The 27,407-nt window shown below is 39.9% G+C and overlaps 1 long non-coding RNA gene across 2 annotated transcripts; it reads left to right on the top strand.

The window, feature by feature from the left end:
- LOC141425710 (uncharacterized) lies at positions 1–27,407 on the top strand. 2 transcript variants are annotated; one of them, XR_012450790.1, is made up of 4 exons: positions 1–278; positions 375–471; positions 2,389–2,618; positions 25,601–27,407. It is a non-coding gene; the product is annotated as an uncharacterized lncRNA (long non-coding RNA). The 2 variants fall into 2 exon arrangements; XR_012450791.1 differs by lacking the exon at positions 25,601–27,407 and adding an exon at positions 5,582–6,944.

Genomic DNA, 27,407 nt, shown 5'->3' with positions numbered 1-27,407 from the left:
AATATTTATTTCCCCACATCTTGTGGGTCTTTTTTGTAAATTGAGCTCTTCAGCACAATTCCATGTAAAAAAGAATGTTGACAGTGGTGTTTTAATTTTTTAAAAAAATTCTCTGATTAACACTTTCTTTTGTGTGCCTCAACCACTCATCATAGGAAGGTTGTTCACTGGCACTTTGCCTTCAGCAGCTCTTCAGATCACTAAGCAGCGTGTAACTGGAGAATTGTGTAGGAAGAGTTTGGGATTCCAGGCCAGGAGGCGTCTTCTCCCATCTGGAAGTGAGTTGACAGTCTGCACTGGCCGATCATAGGCCTGGAGGTCTGTCAGGTTTTTTGCTATCCTGGTTATATTATCTCGTTTTGCCTCTATTACAGGAAAGTGTTCAGAAGAACCAACTTACTTTCTCAAGAAAAAGAAATCAGGAATCTGGTTTATTTTGCCCTATGCTTTGGATAAACTAATCCAAGTCAGGTGAGTTGTCAGTTGTTTACAGTTGAATGTCAGATGTAGAAAACGGATACATAGATCCAATAATTCTATTAACCAACATTGTACAAATACTCCAGTTTTCTGTCTGCGTCGTTAAGTTTCAAGAGAGAGCAAAGATGGGAAGATAGTTCATATTTAAACTTTCATGTTTTGTTTAATTTTGTTCTGTGCATACCATTTGACAACCCTGTCCCTTTTCTGTGCTATGCAAATGATGGACTGTCTTCCATAAAAAAATTCCTCTGGCCCCAGAAATTTTAGGAATTAATTTCTTTTAGGAAATGCCTAAATTCAGCTGTGAATTGTGTCTGTGAAAATTATAAAATGTACTCTGAAGTGACACATCTGTGTTGAAATGAAATGGCAGGCAGCTGTTGGCTAAACCCAGGAAAGGGTAAGTCACAAGAAGTGATTTTGTTTTTGATGATTTTGTGAAATGGATTTCTTTGAAATACATTCTAGACTTGCTATTTGACACCTGGGAGGGACCCACCAACCATGCTAAAAGTTATTGTTGATGCTAGGAAAGTGAACATGATAGTGGGTAATATTAAAATAGTACAGTTTTTTTTTCTTTTTGAGACTGTGTACAGGTAGGAAAACAGGCCTTTTCCCATATCTGTTCAGACTTATCTACAAAAGTCCAGACATCCAAATGGACTACAACCTAGGTGCCATTTGTTGTCTAAGATTCAATTTAATGTAACAAAGATAGACACAGTAATAGGCCAGCCTGCTACAAGGAGAAAATGATGTGGTTTGGTTTTAACATTTTACTTTAAAAAGGTCAAATGAAAAGGAAAACTGCTAAATAAAATACATTTGAATTTACCAATAGAATGAATGTTTTCTAAGGGTGGAAGAACTTTAATAATTTTATACTATGCTAGATTAAAAATATTCAGCACAGCCATCCAAAGTTAAGTATCTTCTTTATTTAAACTGTGATATATTTCCTATTTTTCTTACTTGATTCTATTACTATGTGTATACTTTCAAAAACTATAGACTGATTTTTCCTTTGTGTTCTTTCTTATTGAATTCAATATACCTTTTAAGCCAAATTAGTCTCAGAGAATTATGAATCCAAATTATATGTTTAAAAATTCTTTTATAATCTATGAAGAGTTATATAAACATAAAGTATTATCATTATTATATGTATAGTATATCTTATATAGTGAGTTTCAAATATATAATCAGGAAGAAAAACTATAATTATTATTTAGTTCACATATGTGTATTCAAAATAAGTACTTCAGCTAGAAAATATTTGCACATTCTAAGCAGATTTTTTTTCTTCATTAACTCCTTTAATTTTAGGACACGATGTAGGATATGGAGGTGTAGCTAAATCCTAGAGCCTGGGTTTCATATGCTTAAGGGCCTGAGCTCAACCCCCAGCACCAAAAGAAAGAAGTCCTGTTTATGAATTATAGTTTATGAATTATAGTAACATACTTTTCATTAATACTTTTTTTCACTCAAGAAGTCAGACACCTTTATTGACCTATTTTCTTTTTTTTTGGCAGGGACTAAGGTTTGCACTCAGGGCTTTGTGCTTGCAAAGCAGGTACTATACCAGTTGAGCCATACCTCTAGTTCATTTTGCTCTGGTTATTTTGGAGATAGAGTCTCACAAACTGTTTTCCTGGTCTGGCCTCAAACTGCAATCCTCTTGATCTCAGCCTCCCAAGTAGTTAAGATCCAGTTTGACTTATTTTTATGTAAGATTTTTTGACAGCTGTCTCCAATTTATGAAAAGTAACTCATTAAGTACCATTAACTTTTTTGGTTAAAATGTGCATTTGAATTTTTTTTTTATTTCTTCAAAATCAGTTGCACAAACTAAAACAGAAACCAATGTTTTTAAACAAACTTTGTTTTTTCTACTTTCAGCTCACAAACATGACAACCATTTGCTCTACAAAGAGGCCTTCTTTTCCATTTTGAGATAAACTGATATACACTGAGCAAGCCCATCAGTTACTCCAATGTCAGAAAGGCATAGGAAACAAGGGAAGATGAAGAAATGATTCAGTACCCACCCCATCTTAAAAATAGGAAGACGGAGACTGGTTTGCTTCTCTGGCACTCTTTCAGGGATTGAATTAAAGCAATCATCTTTGGTAAGTAAATCTGTTAAACATGTACATATTTTCAATCACTCTAAGTTTTTCTTTTATTTCACACAGAATGCATCAGATGTTAAAAATTCACTGTATTCTTTTAGTTCAGAAATCAGTAACGCATACACCTAGGATGAAATCAAGTCATTTTTAAAGTGTAAATTTTCTAAGCCATCTGTATAAATTTAATTTTTGCCAAAATTATGTTTTTATATAAATACATTGAAATGGAGTCCTCTTTGAAAGTAAAATTTACAGCCAGGATAGATTATTAGAAAAACATGGTCTAGCATCTTGAGAAAATTAAAAATTCCCAGTTAGTTTTCATATTCCTAAAGTAAAATGCGTATGCAACATGTACATTCCGTAATTTGTATGCAGCTCCAGTGCTGAGATGTAGTAAAATAAGCTCTATTTTTTATTTTTTAAAATTAAACTGACAGAAATTAGAGCCAGCCTATTTTATGAAGACTCAGACTTAAGGCAATCACTTGTTGAATTGTGGCACGTAACATTCACTGGTCCTTCTTACTTACTATCTTTTACTTGTCATAGTAATTGAGCAGATCGCTGTACTTGCTCCTTTTCCATGAGGAAATAAACTTGTCTTTTTAGTTTCATGAAAGAAGCTGGCATCTTGCTTATAAATAAAATCTGTGGCCTATATTTAGTTACAATTTATAGAATCGGGGCTACAAAGTCAAAGACGTGTGTGTAGTCTTCCGCTCTGTGTCTGCGTGCTGCCGAGGACTGGCTTTTCTTCTCATTGTTGTAGTTTGAAATTGAAACGCTGCACTGCTGAGAAAATGCCATGAAAATATAACCCAGTGCATTCCAGGAAAATAAATAAGCAAGGCCACCCAAATTTTCAATTAGTGCTCCTGCAGAATGCAGGAAATGGCAAGAGATCCATCCAAGGCGCCCTAGGCCAGTTGCGGATGGGGAGTGGGGACAGGAAGGCTGGAGGGCAGCAAGCCCGGTGTGAGGATGGCCAGTCTCCAAGGAAAACTGCATGCTCACAGCCAGGGCCGGCTTCCTGAGCCCCACCAGCTTCCGCCCAACCCAGGGTCCTGCGAAACTTCAGTACTGGTGCTTTGTGGTAGAGTGACACCTGGATATTCTGGTGGCTTTTCCTATTTTTTCATCATGAGCTTAGAATGCAGCCTCAGTGCCTCCAGCATGCAGCTTGTTAGCCACCTGAAACATCAAGGTCCTGGTCAGTTGGGGAAAATCATAAGGTGTTTTTGATTCCAAGGGTCAGATCTAGAAACCCATCATTTCCTACTCAGTGGCAACTGCTTGCTAACATGTCGCAGCCAGCTGGGAAGCCACCCCCTGCCCCAGAGTGAGTGCCAGTACTGTCCCAAGCAGCAAGCAATGGAAGGACACCCATTCCTGAGGAAGATAAAAAGTCAAGGTTCAGAAACTCCTTTCGTTGATTGTTTCCCTGAAATGTTCAAGTCTCTAGTTTGAAGATAGTACTTGAAAACCACCGAGGAAGATAAAAGCCAAGGCTTTTTAGGGCCCCTTTGCTCCAGACTCACTTTTTCACTGCTTTCTGTTTCACTTCTGTTTTGCTGTAGCCTTTGGAATTTTCCAGTTCTTTGTGTTGAAGTTGGTTAAGAAAGGGGAGAAAAAAGGTTGGCTTTTCAGCAGCATGGAGTGGTTTTGGTTTATAAAACAGACACCCCATCATTCTGGATGAATTTTATTTTAAATTTATAAAACTAGGCAAATGTTTTATTCCCTTTACACTATGCTGATAAACAAAAAGTAAATTTACATTCTGTTTATTCTTACAACCAAGATATGAAATCATTGAGTAACTACTATGGACCACGGTGGTTAAGAAAGCTCACAAGAAATATCTGTAAGCGTCCATGACTATGTGGAGGCTGAAGGATGGTATGCATAAGTATCCATCACTTCAGCTGAACAGTAAGTAGGAATTACAAGCAGTGCTGTGTATTTGTGGTAATGACAGGAGAGTTGTACTTTTTTTTTCAAATGCTTATCCTCACACCAAGACAGTGTGAATGGAAGCATAGCACTCAGTGTGTATTTCTTCTTAGCTGCTTTCTTCTAGTTGACAGCATTTTCTTAGCACATCAAGTATTTTGTTAGGTCAAAAAGGCTATCATTTCCTTTTTGCAGTAAAATCAAGAATTTTATTTTTGTACATACTGCAGCATTTCCTATAATTGAATTCTAACAGTTTGTGAGTGTGTTCCTTGCCTATTTTTCCTACACAAAATGAGGAACAGGTGGGTAAAAAGCTTTTTTCCATTTGCATAATTTCAAAATATATATGCCGTTAGGTTAGCAGATTATGCAGCTTGGAGTCACAGGGAAATCAAAATGGTATCATGCCATAGTCTATGCCATCAGTGATAGAGCTGGCCCTGAGACAAACACCAGGAAGGCCCTCCCCACTTTGCTTCTCCCACCTGCCTCCTCCACAGCCTCAAGGGCTTCTCACTTGTCCTCTTGTCTTCTCTCTCTTCTCCATATCCCACCTCTCACTGTTTGCTAGCACATTCTATCCACTGAAACTTCTTCCAGGAAATTATTTAATGAATTAACGCTAAAGTGTAAGTTATTCATAGGGTTTCACTTATTCAGTCAACAAATAAGTCCAAGCATCATAAGTGGTAAGGTTTCTGAGAAATATAGAAATACAGCTGGCATTTGTCCTTTTGATAAGATTCTAAAATAGCCATAATGCAAAGCTTCAGACTCCACATTAAAACTGAAAGGGTACACTGTAGACCAAACTTCTCATTTTATAGGTGAGAAAATTGAAGCCGAGAATAAGCCAACTGACATAACTACATTTCCACTAAAACTCATTAGAAACCTGCTGGTCTCTCCAGTGGCCCTGTGGATTGCATCAATATTCAAATCATCCTCACATGTTATGGTGAATAAAATTGTTGTTGAAATATTCACTGCCCCTCCTACAGGCTTCTCCCTCTGAGAGATTGATTATATGCCCTCCTCTTACTGATGTCAGCCTTGGCTGTGGACCTGTTTGGACAATGGAATAGGAACAAGAAATGACCTGTGTCATCTGTCATCATTTCTCCTCTTTCAGTACGTCCCAACGTTCTAGGTAAAGGCTACTTCTTCAGCCTAGGTTCTGAGATAAAGAAAACATGGAAAGAAGTGACAGCCGTGATGGATGTAACAGGAGTGAGAGAGAAATCTCTGTGGTAATGCACCTTAGACTGTATAGTTTGTTATTGCAGCAGAACATACCTCAGCAGATTGGTCCATCACATTGTTGCCAACACGGAGCAGTTACTCATCTCTTCTCTATAGTTTAACCTGAATCAGGACATTTTGGACCCTGAAATCCTAATCTATTTTTTTTCAGTGCTGGGGATCAAACCTAGGGCCTTTTGCATGCTAGGCAAGTACTTTACTACTGAGTTATAGTGATCCTAACTTTTTATACTAAGATTAAAAAGGGAAGGGTGAATATAGTGCAAATATTGTGTACACATGTATGTAAATGGAAAAATGAGACCTATTGAAACTATTCCAGGAATGGGGGGAGAAGGGGAGAAAGGAGAATAATAGAGGGGGTCAATTCAAGTATGATATAATTGATATATTGTAAGAACTTGTGTAAATGCCACAATGTACCTCACTCAGCACAACAATAAAAAATAGAAAGGGGGAGGGAGATTCATGAAGGGGAGGTACCCACTACTCTGCCTCAGGGCTCCATAGGATGGTCTCATCTCATTGGAGTGCAGGCTTGGGTGGACAGAATCTCATCTGGAAGGTCACTGACTCAACTGCCCAGTGGTAGCCAGGCTCACACACACCTATAGGTGCTTTCATGTAACAGAATTTTGGCAGTACCTGCTTAAGTGCTTGAGATGTGCTTTCTCTTTGTGGTCACTTTCAGTTGGCCTCGACCTGAGCCAGAAAAAAAAAAAAAAAAAAGAAAGAAAAAAAAGCCATGACATAGGTTAAAAAGTGATAAATTTATGAGAAAACATCAAGCAGGTCTACAGCATATTCAGCTTCAGGAACTAGAAAGTCTTCTTGGAGGTGGCTGTTCTTTGGGGAATGAATGGGAATTTGACACTCTGAGATTTCCAGTAGGTTCACTGTGATCAGACACTTTGCCTAGGAAGTCCTGGAATGTGAATGGGGAATGTAGTTCAGTGGTAGAATGTTTGTTTGATATGCACAAGTCCCTGGGTTCAGTTTCCAGCACTGTTTAAAAATAAAAAGCCCTAAAATGTTTCAAAGTTATGGTTCACATTTTATTACTTCTTCCAGAAACATGTGCCTTTTAATAAAGAACAAAATCTTAACCCAAAAAATTTAGTTGGTAACCATGCAATTACATTTACTAGATAAGGACAAGTAATTTTCTTTTTCTTTCCTTTTTTTTTTTTTCTGGCAAGACTAGGGTTTGAGGTCAGGGTCTTGTGCATATCAAGAAATCATTCTAACACTGAGCTACACCTTCAGTCCTTGTTCGCCTTTGTTATTTTTCAGATAGGGTCTCATGTTCTTGCCTGGAGCTGACCTCAGACTTCAACTCTCCTACCTATGCCTCCCATGTTGCTGAATTACAGATGCTCACCACCATGCACATCTTACTTGTTGAGATGGTGTCTTGCTAACTTTTTTTGGTGGGGGGGGCCTGGCTGTCCTCAAACTGTGATCCTCCCTATCTCCACCTTCAAGTAGCTGAGATTATAGGCACGCCTACCATACCTGGCCCAGTATTTTGCTTTTGTTATTCCAGGGGAGCCTAGGTTACTCTGAATCACTATGCTCTGTGTCCGTGCGCTTTGATCTCATAGCATTTTTCTGACCTATGGGAGATAATTGTGTATCAGGATAATTTCTGAGCTTGTGTCTGTGTTCTCTACTGACACTGAGGCAGTCAGAGGCAGACGAGGGGAGTGTTTGGCTGGACTGTTATCCCGAAACTTAGCATAGTTCCTGACACAAGAAAGCAACAAATACCTGTTGAAGAATAAGTCAAGAACTCCCATGAGGCCTCCACATCAGTCTTCTGCATTCTTCACATCTAGGAAATATGCCCACCGTATAAAGTGACAGAATTATTTGTCTGCCTTAACATGTAGGAAAAAGTCAAACTCATTGTCTATAATTGCCCAACACATATGAGAACCTTTCCTGAATAGGAAGGCAAATGTCTTAGTTGTGCTGAATATCTTCCTCTTTTACACATAACCATGCTTGCCTTTGCAAATCTGTTTGTAGCTAAAACACTTTTAAAACTGGAAAAAACAATATGGAATTCTATGAAATTGTTTCATAAACCATTGCTTATTCATCTCCGTGATGAATATTCACAACAACCTGGATTTCTCTTCCTGAAGTAGCATGCTCTTTCTGAACTATAGAGTAGTGGTCCTTAGATTCCAGGGACAGTTGTCCATTAGAAAGACATATTCTTTTGAGAAAAATTTCTCCATAGGGTGACACATGGCTGGTGGGAATAATCACAGCTGTGGTGACTTGGGAAAACTGACACTGGTTAAGATGCTATGACCGCCTGGTCTAATATAGTTTTGTTAAGAGAAGAATATGGCCAGAATGATTTCTATAAACAAAATGAACAGACACTGTGTATACATAGGTGTCTCTTGTTGCCCTCATCACTGGGGGCATTGCAGATGCCCTTGACAGATGGAAATGGGTTTTAGAATCCAGAGGCTGCTGCTTAGATCCTGGTTTTGCCCTGAATTGCCTTGGGCAAATCAACCACTCTAAGCTTCATAATATTTTCTACTTCTCAGCTTGGTAGTTCTTAAGTGTTTGTTTCCTTCTCCTTCTCCTTCTCCATCATAAATAAGTATTTGCCATGCACTCCAAAATGATAAATGATTCCTGCCTTTGATTATTCCTGTATCTGGGAAATACAAAGTATTTATCATTCCTTCATACATAAGGCAGAGGGCTCATTGCTAATTGCCCAGTGGCACAGTGCCCATCTGGGGTTTTCCGTTTTCCTTTCAGTCCTCCATCTCCTCCCTCCCATCACCCTCCTGATGAAACACACACCCAAACCATAGCCTATTTAGAGGTTGTGGCACATGGCCATCTTTAATATAGCAGTCCACTCTGAATTTAAATTTGTCACCATTCTCCTGAAAGGGAATGAGAGGGAAAATGAATTTAATTTAGTATAAAAAATAAACATTTCTGGGCTCTGGAAACGTCTGTGGTGTTTTAAGAGCTGTTATCATTAATCAGTCAAGCATGTTTACCCAGCCCCAGGATTGCTTATGAAACTGAACCGCAGGCCCTGAGCCCTTCAGTAAGAGATGGCCACCAACATCCGAGGCAAAGGGCACATGTTCACAGTAAACGTTATATGCCTTGACTGGCTCATGAATGCAGCCTCTTTCAGAATGTGCTTTTCATCGCTAAAGGGAGGTGACATAAGACATAGTTGGGAGTATTGTAAAACCCTCCTTGGGCCATTGTGATCTTGTGGCTCTGTGGTTGTGTTTTTAAAAAGTGTATCCATTATAACTTTGAAAGGCAGCATCTTCTGCAGGTATTCTCTTTACCCTAGTTGTAAGGTAGTCATGATAATTATTATCATTAGCAAATTCTCCCCACAAAAGGCAGCATGTATCTGCCTAGGAGGGGAAGGGTATTTAGGAGTGAACAAGGCCAGATGCAGGTGTCTAACTGGAGTGCCCAGGAGAGCTATGAGCTGGTAATGAGTGTGTTTCCTCAGTGTACATGAGAAACCTCCTAATAAACCAATGCAGAAAGGAAGCCCAACAGGAAATATGAAACCTTAAAAATAAGCAGGTTCCCTGAGTGCTAACATCTCTTTCATTCATTCAGGCAATGAATATTTGAGCTCTAATTATATGCTTGACTCAGTTCTGGACTAGTGATAAACAAGGCAAAGTTCTTTCCTACACTCAAGACTCTGGTATTCTAGAAAGACAACAATAATTAACAAGCACATACTTAACATAATACCAAATTTGGATTCATTCAACCTTGAAAACTAAAATCAAGGCAAGGAGAGGAAGATGAACAGGATGGGAAGAGAGGGATAGAAGAGTCAGGGAAGCCTCTCAAGGAGATGAAAGGTGAGAAGAGATCTGAATGAAGTGAGTGAACAGTGCTGATCTCAAGGGTAAGGGGTGGGGAGGAGTCTAAGTAGAAGGGAACAGGAAGTACAAAGGCCCAGAGGCACAAATGTGCAAGGAAGAGCAGAGCAGTCCACATGGCAGAAGTTAGAGGGGTTGAGAACAGTAGGGCTTGAAGGAAGCAGGTCATGCCAGACCTCAGGCTGTGCAGTGAAGAATGTGGAAGAATTCTGGAATGATGGAGAGCCACTGAAGTTGGTAGGCAGGAGAGCTGCATCATGACCCATGTTTATGAAGATTTGTTCTAGGGCTTTAAGGGTGCAAAACAGGGTGAATGATTTGGGGACTTTATGACAGCCTGTGGATGCAGTGGTCCTGGCTCAGCAGAGTGGATGCAGGGCAGATAGAGAAGTGGCTGCAATGTAGGAAGACTGAGAGGCTTGCTAGAGGAGGACATGTGGGAATGGTGAGGAAAAAAGTAAAATACCATGGTGTGGTGCTTTTCAGCAGACTTTGGAATTAGTCTACATTCCTTCAAAGCCTGGCCTCGATCCTTCCTCATTGTGTAAATTTGGATATGTTATTTAACTTGTCTGTGTCCCTCTGTGAAATGAATATGGTAATAGTTTCTCTTTCAATTGGGTGTTTTGAGAATTAGATGTGTGCAGACATATGCCATGGTTTAGATATGGCCTGATGTGTCCCCTGAAAGCTCATGTGCTGGAAGCTTGGTCCCCAGTGTGACAATGTTGAGAGGTAGCAGGACCTTTAAGAAGTGGGGCTTAGAGGGAGTTAGTAAGATCCTTGGGAGTGCTATCCTCAGAATAGATTAGTAGTTCTCACAGGACTGTGAGTTAGTGAGCCTGAACCTTGAGCCTCAATCTGGCTTCCTGTCCTTCCATGTGATCTCTCCTTCTTGCCCACTTGTGCTTCCACCATGATGGGTTCTGCTTATGAGGCTCTCACCAGAGTGGAGCTGATGACAGTAGTGCCATGCCTTTGAAACTCCAAAACTGTATTAAGTATCCAGTGTCAGATATTTTGTTACTGTAGCATGCAAGGACTGATACATAACACACACATAATACATTTAGAACAGAATATGACCTTCATGAAGCATATATATACTAGTAATTATTGTTGGTGAATTAAGTAACTAGGTGAACTTGGTGTGATTTTATTTTGATGAGGAAGAATGGAAGAAAGAGTAAGTTTTTGGGACAATATCAGGAAACTACTTTGAAAATGCTAAGTTTAAGATGCTTATTAAATTTCTAACCAAAGGTGTTGCACTGGACATAGGAATCTGGAGTTCCCAGGGTGAGGTCAGAGCTAAAAATACAGATCTGCTCTTCAAAGCCAGGTCCTGAAAGAGATGGTGGACACTGAGAAGCTGGAGGAAGGGGAACTAGCCAGTCAGGGGAATCAAATGAAGGAGCAGCATTGTGGGGAGAAAATGGTCCATTTTGTGAGGGAAATGGTGCTTTGAGAAAGACATGCAATCATTTTTTGCTCTACTCTACCAAGGCCAGGTGAGTGGTTAGAGGCCTAACTGTGGAACATGGGAAGAGAAGGCAACTGCAACCTGGACAGAAGCTTCAGTGTGGTGGCAGGGTCACAAGCCTGCATGGTGAGCCATGGAGAACAGAAAGGTCATTGATGGTGCAGGTGCCAGGCTTGGGCTCTAGCCCTCGTCCGTGTACCCGGAGCTCTGTACACTCTTAATTTTTATGTTTGTGCTGCTGGAAGGCCCGTGGGCTTCTCAATTCCTCAGTTCTTTGAGGAAGGAATAGGAATGGGGGGAGGGTTCTGTTGCTTAACACTAGTGACAGTGGCTGACACACTCACCTAAATGTGTACACTTTGGCACAAAGCAACTTGGGATTGGAAGTTGAAGGATTCTGTGTTCTAAAACCAACTGATAGCTTATGTTCTTTGAATAACAGAAGGCATACCTGTTCTCCCAAATGTTCTTGGTGTACTTAATATGAATATTCAAAATAAATAAGATACCTATAACAGCAGTGAAGACAAATTATGTAATTTTGGAACTCACAATTGATGCTTCTTATGAACTTTGTGTTATGAACTGAATTATTTCTCTCCACTATGGCAAAATTCATCTGTTGAAGCCCTGACCCCAATGAGACTATAATTCAGAGGTAATTAAGGTAAAATGACATCATAATGTGTGCCCTTAACCTATCAGGACCAGGGTCTTTATAAGAAGAGAGATGAGCACTAGGAATATGTATGCTAGAGAAAAGGACATAAGAGGACACAGAGAGAGGCTTTGCTGACAAACTAAGGAGAGAGGCCTAAGGAGAAAACAACGCTGCTGACATCTTGGTCTCAGACTTCCAGTCTCCAGAATGGTAAAGAAATAAATGTGTTGTTTAAGCCATATGGACTGTGGTACTTTGTTATAGCAACTTGAGCTGACTAATATGCTTCCCATCTATATATCTGAATCTGTTGACTACCACTATTATATCACTTGGGTCTCTTTTTTTCCAGCAACCCCACTGTTGGTAACCTACAGTGCTCCCTACCTCCCTCCTGGATTAATGAGGGTCTTTGTGTTGATCTTGTGCTTATCTTAATCAACCCACCTGCTACTCTCTGTCCTGATCATCTGTCTCAGGACCAAAGTCCAAATAGACCTGGAGCCAGAGCTTCTCTCTAAGCCTTGATGGATTTGGGGAACTGGAGAAAATCTAAAGAAGAGGCTCCCCAGGGAGCAGACTCAGAAGCACTCTAAGAATACAAGGAACGCAGAAACAAGTTGTGAGCAGAGGTGTCCTGGGAGGAGCCCTCCAAAGCAGCCACACTGGCAAGTTGGGAAAAAAAATTTACTCATTCATTCATTTGTTTAATGAATATGTTATGTAATAGCACCCAGCATTCCAAACTCAGTGAGGAAGAAAGAGATCCCCGACTTCACTTGAGCTTGTGTTCTGGTAGATGAAGGCTCTTAACCCAAACATTAAGTCTCTGAGATGATGTAAGATGGGCCAAGGTACTGTGGAGAGTGGTGGGATGCTAGGAAGGGGTCAGTTCTGGTCTGGAGGTCAGACCATCAGAAGTAGGCAGGAAGTGATGGTACTCCTGGCACATGAAATACAGAGAGCCAGCAATGCAGGGGAAGGACAGGCCAAGCAGAGGAACTGCACGGGAGAAGAAGCAGACCCTCAGGTGAAACCTGAGGGCCAGGATAGAGGGACAGGTATGGAGGGCTGGCAAAAGTTAGTGAGGCAGTGCTCACTCTGACTGGAGGTCTGTACCCTAGGAGATAAGAAGATGCTGGTGTTTGGACAGGTTGTGCCCATGCTGCAGGGAGATGAATTAGATGGGCCACAACCCAGGGGTGGCACTGGAGCAGTTGCCAGGGGTACTAGCAGCAGGGATGTGCTATGCAAGACTCCAAAATAACTCTTAGCAAAGCTGCCATGATGCACCCCTGGATGGGAAGTGTCTGTGAGTGAGCATGGGAGTCACTAAGGAGTCTTGGTGGTATAGACACCAGGAAATAGAAACAGGTAGCAACAGGCTTGGGGAGCAATACAAGCTAAGGTGATATTTGTAATATTTTATTAACTATTACAGAAGACTGGAGAATGTGGAGAAAAACACCACAAAAGACATAAAAAGAGATCCCACTACATGTGGCAGATGGAAACAGAACTTTTGATAAAAGCCATTTTAGCTGTGTTGTGGGGGTCCAAGCAGCTCTGGCCAGAGAGCAATTAATCTGTAAGAGTGATGGTGACAGAACCTGCCTAGAGCACCAGGCCCTGGCTTTATTCCCAGTGCCAATAAATAAGTAAAACCGGAATGTGGAGCAAGAGATGGAGAGTCTAGCAGGCAGAGCAGCCTTGATGGAAAGGAACTGGGTCTTACATGGCTGGACAGGATGGGCATGGCATAAGCAATAATGCTCAAACAGCTGAACCTGGAGAGCTAAGTTTCCTCCTAATTTGAGTTTGTTTGAAAAGCTGAATATATTTAAAATTTTTCAAAATGTGTAAGATTCTGATTCCATTAATTTTATAGCATGGACAATTCATATTTAAAGAGTTAGATTTTGTCAGTACATGTAAAATATTAAACATTTTCTTGGGTAGTGACAAATAAATGCCTTAGACTGTAAGTAGTACCTGCTAATTATAATTTTAAAGAATAATTTAAAGTTAGGCGAGGTAGAACATGCTGTAATCCCAGCACTTGGGAGGCTGAGGCAGGAGGATGGTGAGTTCAAGGCCAGCCTGGCCTTGAACAAACAAACAGAATGAATAATTTAGAGGATTTACTGTCTATTCAGATATTATACTAGAAACTTAGTATAAAGTTCCACTTCTTTGCTATATTTCTATCAGATTAAGAAAAAGGGGCCAGGCATAGTGGTAGGTAGGCTGAGCCAGAAAGATTCCTTGAGTCCAGGAGTTTGAGGCTAGCCTAGGCCCAAACACAAATTTAAAAAGAGTACTTTTGGGTGGTGGAGGAGGGCATCTTAGGCCAACCTGGAACTCGTGATGCCTCGGCTACCACACCCAGCTAAAATTTGTAAATTATTTTTCTTTTTTTTGTGGTTCTGGGGATTGAACCTGGGGCCTTGTGCATTAAGCACTCTGCTATTGAGTTAAACCCCCAACTCTACCATACAGGACTTTGAAATGGCCAGCTGTTCACAGGCTCTCCACCATCCACCACTAGAGGGTGCTCTCAAAAGCCGGTAGATAAATTGGAAAGGGAACTTCCAGGATAGGGGTTGGGGAGGGATATGTTCAATGAAACTTAAACAAATTTTGCTTCAAAATAATGATTGCTTTCTTGTTGCTACCGATCTCTTAGGAAATAGACTTATAGCAATAATCAAGAGGTACAGTTGGAGACTTAGTTTTCTCCTTATTTGAATATTTCAGATAAAAGCACACAGTTAAAAAAAAGTTGACTATTTAAAAACTTTTGCAAAGACATGTAAAGTTCTTGAAATCTGTACAGGTTTAAAGAATGAAATAAAAATACAAAATGAAATAATGGCATATTCTGAAATAAACCCCTCTGGCATGCTCTGTACTTAACCAACTATACTGGGAAATGAATACATAGTCTCTCACTGACATTTCTTTGTGGAAATAGACTCAGGAAATAATTTCCTCTTAGCAGTATGTCCCCTGATTTTAAACATTCAGTCAGTTCTCAGCCAAGGAATGCATTTTCTTCCTTTTGATGCCTTTCTGTGGCTCCTTCTGATCATTTGTGGAATAGATTGTGTTTTGTACCTCTGCCTATGGTTTGCAGACCTTCATGGTTTCCTTTACAGCTGTAGTTTCTTATGTGAAACCTCAGGTCACTTCAGAACCACAGAACTGATCCTGACAATTAGGATTTTAGCCACTGTTCTGTGGGGTTTCATAGCCATGATGGACTCCGCACTTCAAATCTAGGCTTAAATTGCTGCCATCTAATGCCTGAAGTGTTCTGGCTTCTTGAAGGCTCCTGGATCAATCAGTTTTTATTGATTTTAGTGAAGGCTGGTATACATCCAATTTGTAAGTATTCTGCAAATACACCCCCTAGGAAGTCAGATCATGAGAATGGGAATTTAGCCTCTCCTGTGTGCTCTTATGTCTACTCTTAATGTCTAGGATAGTCACCCCTTTAGCTGGGCACACTCCAAGACTCCCAGCGGATGCCTGAAACCATGGATAGCTTCCATCCATATATATGTATGTATACATATATATTCATGTATATTCCTGGAGAGAGTTTAATCTATAAATTACACACAGTAAAAGATTAGCAACAGAAACTTAAGTAGATTTTAGCAATCTTAGCATATATTTTCTTCTTCCTTATTAAGGAAAGGACTTCCACTTTTTTTCACTTAAGGAAAGCACTTTACAGCTTCTCTTTGGTAAATCTGAATTGCCAGCGTTACTACTCTTATGCTTTGGGCCCATAATTAAATAAAATAAAGGTTACTTGAACTTGATCTAATTATGGAGGTAATTACTAAGTGACTAACAGGTGAGTAGCCTATACAGAGTAGTTACTATGGACAAAGGAATAGTTCATGTCCCAGGCTGAGGGAGAAGGATGGTGCAAGATTTCATCATTCAGGTCAGAACAGCATGCAATTTAAAACTTAATGAATTGTTTATTTCCTCAATTTTCCATTTAATGTTTTTGGACTGAAATTGACCACAGGTAGCTGAAGCCTGAGAAAGTGAAACTATGGATAAGGGAGGACTACTGTGCCTTGCCTTTGTAGCATGACTGAGCCCTTTGTTGTCTTGTTGGGAGCAGTGACCATCAAACCTTAGCTTGCATCGGAATCAGCTGGAGGGTTTGATAAAACAGATTGCTGGGCCCCACCCCCAGGTTTCTGATTCAGTAAGTCTGGAGAACAGGGCATTGTATTTCTAATAAGTCCGAAGGTTATGCTGATGTTTGTGACCTGAGAACCATGTGTGGAGACCCACAGATTTACAGCATTAGATGTTCTATCAGAAAGAAGAAAGTGATGTGCCTGATGGTGTGGCAGCTGTCTCACTTTCTGGCAGATCTACTTATGGAAAAAGAGCCCTGGCTAGAGGCAGCATTGAGCTTTGAGTCAAGTAAAACATGCAATACCTGCCTCTCAGGCCTTCCAGGGGATAGTTCTCTGCAGGGTGTTCTCCTTGGCTCCTTGAAGGCTCCCAAGGATACTCAGCTGCAGTGCCCTGCAGTGGCAGTCAGCTCAACTCTGTGTGGCTTTTCCTGTTTTCCCTCTCATTCTTCCCACTTCCTCCCTCTCAGATAAAACCACCTGTACCCAAATATTTCCTCAGGCTCTGTAGAATGGGGGAAAATTCAGGACTAAGACAAGGAATACTTGATATCACTCAAATGTAAAATTAATGGAGTGCAAAATTCATACAAAGTTTGAAGATGCGTACTAGTGCTTACTGAATGGGGTGGGGCTCTAATGTTGAACACAATGGCTCTATGTGCGAATGAAGATACTTTATACACTGTCTTTTTACTTATTGCACATTCACATCTCAAACCCCTTCACCGAGACTCCTAGTCAGTAACTTCTGAGAAGCCAAACATAGGGGAGAATTTTGAGTTCTCATTTATTAGATTTCTGTAATGCATTTGACAGAAGTGCTCTTGGTCTTTTTAAAAGGTGCCTCTCTTGATTCTTTTCAGTGCTATACTTTGCTGTGTCTTATTTACCTCTTTGACCATTCATTTTCTTTCTTAAGTCCACTCATGTGTGGCTTTACTGTTCATTTTGTCTTATAAATGCTATTTTTTCCCATGTCCCATTAATTTGAGCTATTAATCTTCAGTTGGTCTGATTTTAGAATAAAAAATTAAAAGGCAAACGACTTAAACATTAATTTTCTTAATCCACACTCTTTCCATGTATATCACAATGGACATAGGACCTGGAACACCTAGAAAATTCACACTTGACCCTATCAAACTTCTTACAACCCTAAGTGCAGAGTATGCGGTTTATGTGACACTAAGTACACCTTGTCACTGTGAGCCATGTGTAAAATGGACCTATTTGTCTCAGTAAATTTCATGAAAGATGACTCATGGTGAAATCCTGCATAGAAAATTATAATAAAATATATTTAATCACAGAAATCACCAGGAAGAGAATATTTGATATTTCAGAAAAAAGACTTAGAGATTTTAGTAAAATTAAATGCAAAATTGTTCTGAAATTTATTTGATATTATAAATATATATATATATCTTCAACAAAATTATTTCTATGTTAAGAGAAATATTCGAACATAAGGCTGCCAGAAATTTTTGTGCCAGAAAATTTTGTGCCCAAAATACGTGAGGATGCAAATATAGATACTTTTAAAGATAAGAGAAGATAATTGCAACCTAAAGGTAAAAAAAGTACTTGCTGCAGAAACATGATAATTGCTGCTTTTGTTTTATTTTTTTTTTAGATTGAGAGGTTATTACTATATTGAATGGACAACTTATTGCAAGTGTTTATTTTAGTAATAACTTAAAATAATTGTTTTGGTAGGAAATATGTCCATTGTAAAATCTGTAGTTTATCTGTCATAGATAGGCAAGACATTCTTCATTTTTCAGAAGCAAGACCACTAATTCATGACTTTACATGTTTGTCTTCCCATATTAACTGCAGTCTCTCTCTCTCTCTCTCTCTCTCTCTCTCTCCTGCCCTGCTCCTTTCTTCTCCCCTTGAGCTGGGAGTGCTTAAATATTTGTTTCGGCTAACTGTTTGCACTCTTTCCTTCTTATAAACATCATGCTTTGCTCTTTAGCTCATCACCGAGTTCTTTGGCAGCGTGATTTATGGAAGTGCGGGGTATAGAAATGTCACATAAAAATGGAAGGAGTTGTGAAAACAGGCAGTTCCCAACTCCCTGAGACAGGCAAATCTTTTAATGACCTCTCTGAGAGCAGGGATCCAAGGGTATATTAAGATTTTATGGTCCCATGGTTTAGAATATTCAATGAAATATAACTATTTAATGTTTGAAAATGAAATGCATTTCAGACATATTTAAATGTCTACCATGCAAAGATAAATTTACTATATTCATGACTATTCAATTTCATATTTATGCTCCTAGTTATTCACTGTGGGTCCTGTGTGATACATGTGGTGGAATGAAACAAAGTACCATTTCGTCTCTCAAAACAGTTCAGTTAATCATTCAAAGCCATTGTCATTTTCCTTGTCAAAGATGACATTGTTGAAGCAGCCTATATAAACTTTCTTTCCTGCTGAGTAGACCACGTGGAAAAACGGTTATTTTGTTTTTCCTTATAAGAATAAAACTGCAATCTTTCAACAGAACATGTTGATTATGCCATCTGGCACATAATTTCTAGGCTTAAATTAAGCTGAGAAATCAATTCAGTGTTGAAAGATATTATCCGCTTAACATTTTTTCACCTCTGAGCAATTTGAGAAAGTAGGGGGAAAATAAGCTGTTTTCATTTCTAAGTATGTGAATTATAGACATCTTGAATATTTTCTTGCACATACATAGAGGAAAATTATAATTTATAAGTAGACAGCTATGACCCACTGGGATTTCCCCTCCTGAAGTTATGCCCAAAATATACTGTTTCACCAGAACCTATGCTGGAAGACCAGAATTGTCAGTTGAAGATTTGCATCAGTTAATGGGTGATGCTTAAGTATGAAGACCTATCCTAAGGAGTTGTCTGCATTGTATTCAGCCCTGGGCTGCCCCTAGGGCTACCTAGCAATGTCAAGTAACTAACAGGTTACTCAAAAGAATGGAGTAGAAGCCAGTACTTTTGAATCAGAGAAAGGAGGGTTGCCTCACAAGGCCCCTTTGACATTTCTGCTGCCTCTCCCACCCACTGTGCACATGGACATATAAATCAATATTCAGTCACTTCGGAACTTCCAGGTGGAAAGTGTGAGCCAGAAATAGACTTTTACCAGCCTACAGCTGCCTAGACACAGTGGGGTTTGATTCATGAGAGATGGTTCTGGGAAGCTCAAACAGATGTGCAAAACTGCCAGAATTAAAAGAGCTTTGAACTGAAGGTTCATATGGTAGAATATAGGAAAAAGATAAAAATGAGTTAGAATTTCTGCTTTCATTTCTTGAAGTTATTTTAACAAGTCATCTTAGTGATTAAACCTTATGTGATGCTATTTAAGTAGGGACTTTTTTAAAAATTAAGAAATAAAGAATGAGAAATTCACATTTTGAGGGGAAGAATTTCATCCAGAAATCAAGCATCTAGAGTCTCACAAAAGAACTCCTATCCTACTCTTTGATGCCCACCTGCTTGTTGACATCACAAGCACCTGTGGATCGCCCAGGGTGCTCAGCAGAAAATGAAACCTATGGTGCTTTCATTCCAAATGGAATTGATGAGCTATATACACACATGCCAACAAAGTTTTAAGAAAGGCCAGACTATAACTTCAGCTGAGCAATAGATTTCCAATATATATGGAAGAAAAATACCATAATTGTTTCTAAAAGGACTTTGCATCGTAACAGTAATAATTTTCATGGCACTTAGCAGCTTTCAAAACATATGAATGTGACTTATGTGTTGTGTTTTTCATTAATCCACTATAGGCTGATAGAGTAGAAAGACACAGGACATCGTAACAAATGCTAAGTTGAACTAAAATCAAAAGTTTTGGAGTCCTGTGTCCCTTGATGAAAAAGGGCATATTCTGCTCAGCATGTCTGCTTAGAAAATGTCTCTCACCATGGTGCCAATCATGGTGAACTGGTTGCATGCGTTAAGATAAGGCCAGTGGATCCTGATTTTGGCAGTGATCATTCTCTCATCTGCTGCTCCCTGTGCCACAGAGCCTGAGGCATAGGATTCAAAAGCAGGTGGACAGAAGCCGCCTGACTAATGATTGGGCTCCACTACCCTCCACTCCTGGCCCCACTCAGCTACTCTGCCCAGCCAGCAACACCAAAACAGGCCTCCTGACCATGCCTTTTCCCTGAGTAGGAGTCAGATTCTATATTCTTATACCTCAAACAAAGGAGAGAGAAAGAGAGAGAGAGAGAGAGAGAGAGAGAGAGAGAGAGAGAGAGAGAGAGAGAGAGAGAGAGAGAGAGAGACAGAGAGAAAGAAGAGACACAGAGATTGAGACAGAGAACAGATAAGAAAGTAGAAAAGTCCAAAGGCACATTGACTGGAACACATGAAATTGACAAAAGTGACTTCAAAGTGTGACCTGCACTTTTGCTGGAAAAGACCAGTGTTTGAAACATTTCAGGGTTTGCATACAGACAAATCTGGAAAGAATTCCTGGGTGGCACCGTAGCTTTCAGATCTTCCTAGCAGTGAGTAAGTCCCATTGTGGGAAGAAGAAGCTAATATAAAAAGTTACAGAGGCAAAGCCCAGAAGAGCCTGGTTTCTCACTATGGAGAGGCCACACTCATGCTTTGGCCCTGACGGTGCACAGCCCTGACTCCAGGGCTCAGAATCTTTGCCACCACCAGGGGGCTGCTCTCATTTTTCCATTCATCCAGCAGGAACATATGGAGAATTCTGAAGGGTGAGAAATTAATTTAAGAAACTGAATAAGGTAAGAGTCTCCTGAATGAGTGCAGAATGAGTTTGCACTCATTCTGCTCCATCCCTTTACTGTGCTTCACGGTCCTGGCACTGCCCCCTGGGTCCTCCTGACTGCCTTTGTGGACTATGACAAACACTGCAGGATACAAAAAAGACAGAAAATGGACGACCCATGTTTTCAAGGCATGAGCTGAAGAATTTCCAATAAAACTCTGATAGTTTGAATTTCCTACCTTTGCAATATGAAATGTTCATTTTATATGCAATTTCCATGGCAACTTACAGGTGTTAAATTAGGAACAGGAGTAGACTACAGACCAGGGGACAATCCATTGTAACACTACAGACTTCAAACAAAGTGTGCTTCTTTCTTTAAAAAGCTATACTATCATGTGTGTACTAGTGAATTTTCATGCAAATCAATCTAAATTTGCTATGTGTTTTGGCCCTTTCATAAGGTAGTCTGATTATGTTATTTCTACACTGTGGCCATGAAAGTCTCCATAAATTGGGCACTTATTACAACTTTTAACATGTGGAAAGATTCAGTGAGTACAAAATCCAGAAGAATTGCAGATAGAGAAACTGAGCTTTTCACCATTCCAGAGCATTCCTAACACCTGTCTGTCCCAGAGGACATGTTAGGAGGGTTCTAGAATGCACTGTCTCTAGCACTTCCTTCATGATTTCACCATCAGGAGGAAGTCTAAGTTAACTTTAGCCTACCTCTGCAGAACTAATGTATTGTCAAACTAAGGGCACAATTTGCATGAACTCTCATTTGGGCTGAAATGAAGGAGTTTGCTGATGACCTTAACAAACTAGTCGTGTGCATTAATGAGCCTGAGCTCAGCTTCATTCTTGTTGAAGGTTCAGAGAGCAGAGGCCATCTTCCTTTTGGCGTTCGGAGGAAAGTGAAGTGTGAAGTGGGGAGGTTGTTTTCAGAGGGAGGTTGATAGTTGGTTAAGTATCAAGGCAGAAAGTACAGGGAAGCCTGAACTTTATTAATACTCAGAATCACTGAGTGAAAGTTTGGAAACTTAGAGGGCTCCGAAATTGTAGTTGGAAGAATTGGGGGTGGTTGCACAGAGTATCCTTGGAAGGTCTCCTCCAAGAAGCTTTTATAGGTGTGTGTGTGTGTGTGTGTGTGTGTGTGTGTGTGTACACGCAAGTATTTGTTCTTACAGGACAGTCACATCCTACAGACCACCCATCTGTCTCAAGCATGTCTTAGGCTGTCTCCTAACTGCCAGCTTAACATTTTTTTTTCTTTTATTATTCATATGTGCATACAAGGCTTGGTTCATTTCTCCCCCCTGCCCCCACCCCCTCCCTTACCACCCACTCGGGCCCCCCCCTCCCCCCCCCGCTCAATATCCAGCAGAAACTATTTTGCCCTTATTTCTAATTTTGTTGTAGAGAGAGTATAAGCAATAACAGGAAGGGACAAGGGTTTTTGCTGGTTGAGATAAGGATGGCTATACAGCTGCCAGCTTAACATTATTGGGACTTTAGCTGTTGTATTGACTTGTGGCTAAGAGAGATCCGTGATGCATTATTTGGATTTAGTATCCTTAAACTCATTTCTTTTCCACATTCCAAGAGGATTTCTTCCCTGACTGAGAGAGAGGAAAGAGAGAGAAGAAAGCAAGTCTAGTGTTTTTATTCAAACATAATCTCTAATATCCTTTCTGGGCACCTCCCAAAAGGACAGTTGTTTTTAAAAGGAAAATATCAGTTAAGACAGACCATGTCACTAAAGGGATCTTTAAAAAAGTCATTTGACCTTCTAGCAGGACCACACTCAGAGCAGAGATAACAATCTACCCCTTTCTTTAAAATCTCTCAAGTGTTTTTGAAATGGTTAATAATAATAAACGAGATAAGGGAACCCAGGTGGCATGGTCATGCAGGCACCAACTGTGGGTCCTTGTCCCTTAGGTGTCAGCCAATTTGCAGAACAAAGCCAACCACGTTTTATAAGCCACAGTCTAAGAAGCAAAGAATTATATACCTCTGAGAACATGTGCTTCTATTTATTCTCTGTCAGCAGGCTGGGGCACCTGTGTTAGTTTTATGCCACTGCACACAGACCCTTAGTAGAATACTATAAGCTCCAGCTGTTATTTCACCTGCGGAAGCACAAGGACAAAAATACTCTCCTGGAACTTTGAATCTCAGGTACAAAAATTGTTTGGGAAATATCACATTTGCAATACTATTCATTCTGTTTATCAAGTGCCCAATAAAAAAGAAAAACAGCAGTTCTTCTGAAGAGTAGTGATAGTAGTTACTAAAAGTAAGCAAACAGGGCAGGGGTGTGTCTCAGTGGTAGAGCACTTGCCTAGCATGTGTGGGACCCTGAGTTCCATTCCCAGCACTAAATAAATTTTAACAAATGAGGAAATACATTTATAAGATTAATACAATGCTGGTTGTGGTTGTTGTGAGAAGACAGAATAAGAACTAAGTTCTCCAATTAATTATATTTCTTATAGATAGATCATGGTGATTATTTATTACCTGCCAGGTACTGTGCTGGGTCCTGCAGATACATTATCCCACTGAATAATTACAATAACACTATAAGGGAGCTATTAGTCAGCATCCTCATTATCTGGACGAAGAAACAGAACCTTTCAGAGATGACACAATGTGCAAAAGTTCAGCCAGGCAATAAACTAGGTAGGCTAGATGTGAACTCATGCATCTAGTTCCAGAGCTGAGTTTGAACCATTGATCTGACAAAAGATGGAGTCCAAAAACACTGTGTGCAATGTTTTCTTTTAATTAAAATATAATAATTGTGCATATAATAATCATACATATTTATGTGGGTACAGTGTTACATTTTGATGCACATACACATTGTGTAATGATCATCATTACACAGACTATTTAGTACATCCATCACCTCATGCATTTGTCACTTCTTTGTGGTGAGACCATTCAAAACATACATTGTTGTTTACTATAGTCACCCTATAGTGCAAGAGAACACCAGAACTTTGCTACTAACTATAATTTGTACCAGTGATCAAACTTCCCCATCCTTTCCCTTCCCTCAGCCTCTAGTAACCACCATTCTCCTCTGTACTCTAATGAGGTCAGCTTTACTGCACATCTGAGTTAAATCATGCAGTCTTTCTGTGCCTGACTTAACTTAGGGAGCATCATGTCCTTCCAGTCCATACATGCTGTCATAATTGGCAGGATTTCATCATTTTTTATGGCAGAAAATATTCTGTTGTGTATATGAACCACATTCTCTTTACTGATACTTTCATATAGAACATGGAGGAACTTTAAAATCTTTTCTAATTATTTTGTATTTATTTGGGTCCATTTTAGATAAACAAGCTAGCCATCCATCAATTTCTTTTAGACTCATCACTGCTGCCACCACTGGCCTCCCCTCCACTATTGCAGGTTTCTAAGGCCAGTTCTTCACACAGAGGCTGGAGTGACCACCAAGAAAAGAAAACACTCCACACTACTTCCCAGCTGAAAATTCTCCAGTGTTTTCTAATGACACACAAAAGGAATCCAAACTCCTTGCAAGACTTGTGAGTTCCTTCTTCATCTGGCCCCTTGTGATGCTGAAGTTTGAGCCCAGTTCTCCCTGGGCCCTTTACTTCCTCCCAGCTACACCAGCCTCTTGCTGCTTCCTGGGTGCAGGGACTCATTCCCACACAGGGCCACTCACCCTCCTGGTCTTACTGTGAGGCCTAGGCTTGCACTCAAGTCTCCCCGAATATATCTCAGATTCTGAAGACTTTTGGACCCCTGCACCTCCTTCTTCCTCCTTTTCTGCCTTTATCTTCCCTTCTAGCACTTAGCTGACATTGGATTTATGGAGTGTCATATATTTACTTGCTTGTTGTTGCCATTCTTCTCCATTAAAATGACACCTCTGTGAGACAGGGACTTTGTCTCTTTTATTCACAGTTGTTATTCTAAATCCCCCAAATATAACACAAAGTACATGCTCAATAAATACTTATAGAATGAATGAATTACTCAAACTGATGAGTTTGTTTGGAATGAAGATGAAAGGTTTGTAAAGAAAAGTACTGGTGGAACTTAAAGAGCACTATTAAAAAATGGAAGTGGTGTGGTAACGATGACAAAAATGCAATCCATAAGAATGTCTCCTGTTTGGCCAGGGCTGTTGCTCCCTCCTTATGCATAATTAGTTAAAAGTGAGGTTACATCATTTTATGCACACTTTATGTAATGAGCAAGATTCATACATAAAGTTAGCCCCATGGACCTGTGTTGATCTAGGAGATTTCCTTAGAGGTTAGTTTTTTATCTGCAGTTTGAATGACTGGCATCATTAAATAAACTGAGTGATTTATACTCCCTTAGGTATTTTCCATGACCAATGATATTAGCCATCTTGTATTGATCACTGTTTCTGATTAGGAAGTTGATCAGTGGTTAGTTACTAGCATCGTTTTTATTCCTCTCTGTGTGAATGTCACCCAATACCTGTACCTGATCACCTTCCGCTAGTTGAGTAAATTGTGTTGGACAAATAGCTGCATGGAACACTGTCAAGAAACCAATGTGTCCAAAGAGAAAGCATTGAGTATTGTTTATATATTTTTTACTTCTGAGCCAGCCATAGAAACTAAGTTGTGTACTGAAGCTGGAATACAAGGAAAGGATTTTCAGTCTGAATTATCTCATGTAACTCTTCCTTCACAAGTATCACACAGAGGAGGAAAAACATACTAACAACAATTTACCTTTTTTTTTTTTTTTTGCTGTGCTAGGGATGGACCAGCAGCCTCACACATGCTGCGTAGGTGTTCTACCACAAGCTACACTTCCCTGCACCCACAGTTCACTTTTGATGCTGAATGTGTGCACCAAGATTTTATCACTGAGCAGTTGGAGACTGGACGATGCTACAAATCAAGTCATCTGATTTGTTGGGGCATTTTGAACTGATTTATGACTCTGGAACTGTGTGGGACTGGGATCCCCTATCTGGGTTACCAAGGATGCTATCCTTGCCAGTTCCCTAGCCCATTGCCACAATCACTTCAGTACACTCCAGCCCCTCCCAGTCAGGATGCCAATCGCCTTTCACCATCCTTGTAGCGAACATGTACTACTCATAAACCAGAATTAAATCTCTCCCAGAAGAACTGAACAGAACACAAAGTTTCAAGCATCTTAAATTGGGAGAAAAAGCAGGATGTGGAAAGTAATTTAAGGAAGGCCATTGCTAAGGAATGGCTCCTCTGCTTTCCAGCATTGGGTTTCGTCTTTGGGGACTTGGTGTTGAAACATTGTTTGGGTGGTTTTGGCAAGCCTCATTGGAAATACAGGAGGTTTTTATAATGTTTGTTGGAGACAAGAGGTGGGTGAAAGGGAGAACTCTTTTGACTGAGTGTGCCTGCAGGAGAGCAGGAAGGCAGGAGGGCTGCTGCTGGTATGTTCCTAAATGATGATGTGGGCACTGTCCAGAAACCAAGGTAGCTAGCAGGCATGACTCACTTTACAAAGTTTGCACATATGAGTTTTCCACTCATGATTATTTGAAATAGGTGAACTTAGACAGCCTCCTTTTGTTCATTCATTCATTCATTCATTCAGTATATTTAGTACTTATGGGCACCTGCCTCACCTGCTTCTGGGGCTGGACATGAACACAGCACGAACAGAATGACAAAAATCTCTGACCTAGAGGCTTATATTCCAGTGGGGGAGAGAAAAATACTTTTAAAAAACCAGAGTTCAGTATGTAAGATGTGACAAATGCCACAGAAAAATAAAGAATGAATGGGAGGAGTGCTGGAGGAGGAGGGTCAAGGTTAAACAGTGGTAGGAAAAGCTCACAGAGGAAAGGTGCATCTGCAAAAAAAGTCATGTGGGTGTCAGGCTGGCTAAAGGGAGCTCCAGGAATGTGCAAAGACTTGGAGGCAGGATATACACCTGATGTATTTTGGAGAATAATAAAAGGCTGATGAAATGAGATACCCGTTTTTGCTTTTAAAATATGGGTTTAGGGGAGGGTTTTTGTTTGCTTGTTTTTGCTTGCTATGCTGGGTATGGAACCCAGAGCCTTGCAAAAGCTAGGCAAGCACTCTACACTGAATTATACCTCCAGTCCCACAGGGGGATAGTGTTTACTCTTAGATGATGATTATGCCCCTGGATAGTAGGTCTAGAGGCTATGAATCATATTTTAAATGAATCTAATTAAAATGGTAAATTGCAACATCTATTTGATTTTTCCAATTACTCAAAAGAAAAAGTATTAAGTTTAATATTTCAATGGCTGATATTTTCTGTAACTAGCTTTTGGGTTGTGAAAAACAGTTGTTCATTAACCAAGCACGAGTCAGGTATAATACAAATGGAAACCAATCCCTTAAGAACGTACCACTAGATTTTTGACATTTGTCTATAGCTATTGGGAAAGCTGAACACATATTTTGGTAAAGGGCCATTGCTCAAAATATTTTGCATTTCTGATTTTGGAATTGTTTTTAAAGATTGGGAAATTAAAATAAAATATTTTAATCATTCTTCGCTTTGGGTTATGAATTTGATTTCTGGAAACCCTCAAGT

Source organism: Castor canadensis, chromosome 8, assembly GCF_047511655.1.
Source record: "Castor canadensis chromosome 8, mCasCan1.hap1v2, whole genome shotgun sequence".
Lineage (NCBI taxonomy): Eukaryota > Metazoa > Chordata > Mammalia > Rodentia > Castoridae > Castor > Castor canadensis.
Note: the sequence above shows the minus strand (reverse complement) of the source record. Positions and strands in the feature narration are given on the sequence as shown.